This window comes from Pygoscelis adeliae, unplaced genomic scaffold (genome assembly GCF_000699105.1).
Source record: "Pygoscelis adeliae isolate BGI_AS28 unplaced genomic scaffold, ASM69910v1 Scaffold545, whole genome shotgun sequence".
NCBI lineage: Eukaryota > Metazoa > Chordata > Aves > Sphenisciformes > Spheniscidae > Pygoscelis > Pygoscelis adeliae.
In genome coordinates, this window is record NW_008824746.1 from 883,691 (window position 1) to 888,618 (window position 4,928).

At 34.5% G+C, this 4,928-nt stretch overlaps 1 protein-coding gene across 1 annotated transcript in view; it reads right to left on the minus strand.

Annotated features, from left to right (window-relative positions):
- Positions 1-2,597: 2,597 nt before the first annotated feature.
- Positions 2,598-4,928, minus strand: part of PRTG (protogenin) — an 88,061-nt gene continuing 85,730 nt past the window's right edge. Inside the window, exon 19 of the mRNA XM_009323417.1 lies at positions 2,598-4,928. This exon is cut by the window's right edge and continues 1,959 nt beyond it. The gene's annotated coding sequence lies outside the window, so the exon portion shown is untranslated.

The following is a 4,928-nucleotide window of genomic DNA, read 5'->3' on the forward strand; positions in this document are numbered from 1 at the left end:
GGAAAACTCAGTAGTGCAGCTTTGTCAGCAGCTTTCCAGACTTCTGAGAACAACTGTGCAGAGAACCACATATTCCACACCCAATGAAAATAAACCGAAACAGAGATCTCGCACAGGTGTTTGACAGTAGTGGGACACAGACGGAGTTTTTAGGTGGGAAATAATTCCAGGTACATAAATGATATATGAGTACGTTTGAGAAAGCTCTATGAATTTCAATGATAAGGCATGTGCAGTTTACTGTCTACCTCTTTGTATGACTAAGTGCTAACATCTCCCTAGCTGCTCAGCCTAAAATGAGGCACTGTATTTTTTATCTTCCTTGTTTTGAGCCACTCTCAGAGACGCTGAAAATAAAATATTTATCAAGTAGCACTTTTACTAAGGAAAACTTTTATTTCAACTGTGCAATCAATCAGTATTTAGACAGCAGTTTCATAAACATTTGGCATTTAAACTTCTATTACTTTTTGGCATGACCTTGCGGTAGTATATAAACAACCCTGGAGGGGAAAAATGAACCAACACACTAGGTAACATTTACTAGAATGCTAGAAAAAGAAAAACAAATCCACATTATTAAACAAAATAGTTTTAAAAGACATTAAAAAGTTACATTCAAATCAGGGCAAACATTAGCTTTTCTCATGCAATGGAATTCACAGAGCTGATCCCCTGAGACAAATATAAAATTAATATAATTCAGCTCCATTCTCCATTAGCCAGTCAGCTGCTGCTGCCCTTAGACGAAAATGGCACATGGAGTGAAAGGATCCAGAACACCACAATATGAGATACATACCTGGCTCCTACACTGGCAATTCATTCACAACTTAAAAAAACCCCAAAAGCCAAACAATCAAAAAGCAATATTTGTATAAGTCAGTTTTTCATATACAGTCAGTCTTTACTGAAAACACACCAGGCAGATGCAATGTGGGTATATGCAACCACGGAAAGCCGAAAATTTCCAGGAGCACAGCTCGCAAGGTAGCCAGAGGGCCCAACACAGCAAAACCTTAAGCATGCGTTTACATCCCTTTTGAGTCAGTTAGCACCAGTCTCAGTGTAAATCTAGAAGAATTCCGAAGAAATAAACTTACTTGCATTTGAGACAAATTGAGTTTGTGTTCTTTTCATACAGGCCTCCACTAACAGAAAGTGATTTGGTTTTTGGACTTGTGTCAAAGAACAGTATTTTTTGAAACACATGTTCCAAAATATACAGTTACATAAATAACATATTTTTGACTTACGTTATTATAGAAAGGCACTCTATTTCCTGCAGACAATCAAACTCCTCCGCTTTAGAAATTGCTTGCTATTAGCAGAACTGCAGCAACTAATAAGCGTGTAACAATTGATCAAGCTAAGAACTACCTCTTTAGCAATTACTAGGTGTAATTCTGCTTTCAATTTCACCAGAATAACCTCATTAAATTGATTTCTGTGAAATAGCACCAGAGTTAGACCTGTGCAGCGCTCTCTTCCATTGGTGTGAATGAAATTTTTGGCTAAACATGGAGTGCCCTACAAAACCTACCAACATTCCCCATGTTAGGAGATGGACTTTTCCGTGCATGAACTTCATTCTGTAACGAATAAAATGAGCAAGGGCTCCTGGTCTTAGGGCTTACAAGTTTGCTCCGAGTAACATGTAACTGAGACCCAGCAGTCCATGGTAACTATTCTTGCGTACGCTCAGGTTACAGCACATGGTATAAGTCATTCAAGTTGACTCAGTTTGCAATGAAAAAGAGGTAAACTGACTTGAAATACTCAGTATTTACTACCAACTAAGACTGGATGCATGGAGAGTGACAGCGGACCTCTGACGCGTGGTAACTTATCTTAGAAAAATCCATTTGCCAATGGGAGTTTTAACCACGTAAGAATTCTGTCCTTTAAAAATAATAATACTGTGAAGATTTAAAACACAAACAAAAAAAAAGAGCTGATTTTGTCTGTCCAGACCATGCAAACCAAAATCAAAATTAATTCTCCCATTAACTTAAACAAGATAAAGACCCTGATTTGAATAAGGCAAACAAGATTTAGCTCATAGTCTAAAGCAAGGGAATAAAACCAAAGAGGGAATGAACTATGAAAAATAATTTAAAATAGGTAAAGAAAACTCTTGATACACTTTTCTGTTAAAATCTCATAAGTTATACAGAAAATGCACAGCTAATATAGGAAATTATTAAAAGTATATGTAGATTTTTCAAGTTTCTCTTACAAAAGCAGAGCTATTAAAAAAAAAACAAAAACAAAAGACCATGCAAACCAAAATCAAAATTAATTCTCCCATTAACTTAAACAAGATAAAGACCCTGATTTGAATAAGGCAAACAAGATTTAGCTCATAGTCTAAAGCAAGGGAATAAAACCAAAGAGGGAATGAACTATGAAAAATAATTTAAAATAGGTAAAGAAAACTCTTGATACACTTTTCTGTTAAAATCTCATAAGTTATACAGAAAATGCACAGCTAATATAGGAAATTATTAAAAGTATATGTAGAGATTTTTCAAGTTTCTCTTACAAAAGCAGATCTATTAAAAAAAAAACAAAAACAAACGGATAGGCCCTCTTCTACACAGCATACACATTCCCAATTCTCCCAGATAACTCCTGAAAGATGAGAATACTTTTTGTTTGTTAAATATGAAGAAAGCACACAAGTGTAACTGTGGGCAGATTGAGCATTTGGTTTTGTATCCAGGTCCTGCAGAACAGGCACTGCGGTTGCAACTGAAGGGCAGAGTCCTCACTTGGAAACACAATTAGCATGGTAAGCCAGTTTCAAGACTGCCTCTGTAAATTTTGATGCTTTTCAGGTCACATCAACTGTAACATTTTTGCTGTCTTTTTAAAGTACAAGGGTTGCATATACACTCATTACACCAACATGGCTGTTTAGTTCTTAATACACTTAAACAAAATCAATTCACATAGTGTAACACTAAATTCCACATTTATGTTCATCTTCCAGAACATATTTAGTAAAGTTCACAATTAAAAAACGATAATTTTTTCTCCAGGACCCAGTTTCTACAGACATAATCAAGAAAAAAAAAAAACTGGAAAACCTGAAACCATTCTGCCTACTGTGTTCTGCCAGCTCTTTCTAGGCAAATGGAATGAACAAAGTCTACATATGAAAAACTGATTTCCTTAGACAGCCACAGCTATAAACTTTTAAGAAAATTAATATCTGTAATATCATATCTATAATTACATGTGTTGGCTTCAAGGACATGAAACATTTAAACTTTGAGCCCAATTTTGCACTGTTACAATCATGAAGGATTGATTCTGCTATTGACTTCAACAGAGAAAGTATCAATTTCTATACAATTTTTCTGGAGATTCCTTTGCTTACATTGGTGGAGTTTTCAATCATAAGACAAATTTTCTCTTGCAAAATCTTGTGATATATTAGTAATAGGCCATGAATTTTGAGGAGAACATTTTTTGTTCTCTAGTAATCATGACTATGTGACAAAGTAAAGGGATGCACATGAATGTAGACTGGGTTCTGGAGAAACGTATTATACTTGGTTAACATAAAAATAAAGAAAAAGAATAATTAATGTCTAACTAAGCTTGCCTATATGCTGAGGTAACCTTAAATATCTTTGGTTTTCTTTATTTGCTGATAAAAAGTACCTTAATAAAACATTAAGTGATTAATAGAGTTCTGGATGGACTGCTCTCTCATACACTGAATATTTTCATCTCTTTGGCTATTGAAGTAAGAGCATCTATATTAGATTGACAAGTTTTATATGAAGTCTCTTTTTTTCAAATTATCCATGGGTTAAACTACCGAGTGGATCTCTGGAAGAAAAAGTTTGGGATTTAAAGTATCTACCTGTAATGATGGTCATAAAATTACATCCGATTATCAGTACTTAACAGCAAACAAGTCTTTGGAGAAGCAAACAGTTACCATCTGCATATCAGCTCTTTTGGAATGAAACTAACAAAAGAGGCTACTCTGAAAGATGAAGTGTGAAACTTCATGCTACAGTTACACATTCTTAGTCTAGTTTTGATTAATTCAAACTTTACCTAACTAGAAACAGTATTCTGCTGTACACTAAACATTCTGCCTGACGAGACCAAAAATAAGTCTTTGGTGAAAAGGTTTTCTTTTTCTTCAGCAAGTAGATAAAAAACTGTTCAAAAATATTTTTTTTAATACTGTATTGTTGATCAACTACGTGCTGGAGAAAAAAATTACACTTGGAAGTCTTTGGAGATATCTGCTGGTATTATTATAACTTTCTTTAAAGGCTCTTGTAATAACAAGGTAGTTAAAATTGTAGAAGTATACAACTCATCTATGCAATCAACTACTACAATCAAGAAGCCCTATTGTTTTTTTGTTAGTAACTACTTATACAATAAAATGTATTCAGCTCTTCAAACCTATAGCTTTTAACTAGTTCAATTATTTTTGGACAATATGTGGCTTCCTTCTCTTCTACAGAAAAGTCTTTGGTACAAGATTATTTTTAAAGCATTTGAATCAACACTGTTATGAAAAGGTGAACGTGTCCTGTCTGTTCGGACAGTTAGTTCAGAACTAGCGAACAGTTACAAGGTAAAGAACTACGGTAACTAGAGGCCGATTCATCAACACAAAACAGACAGAACAGTAGGGCTTATTGACGACTTCTGATCACCTTTTGATACACGAGGAACAATACAAAAGTCAGCCTGGCCTACCTTAAGGGTGACATCTTGGCCCTAGTAAAGTCAATGGGAGTTCTGACAGACTTAAATAGAGCCAGGAGTTCCTATGGTTGCTTTCTTACAACATTACATTTTTAAAGTTTGTTGTTTTTTTTTTAAGTAAAAACATATGCCTAATTTTTTTTTTTTTTTTTTTTAAAAAAAAAAAGGGGAAAAGGGGGGGG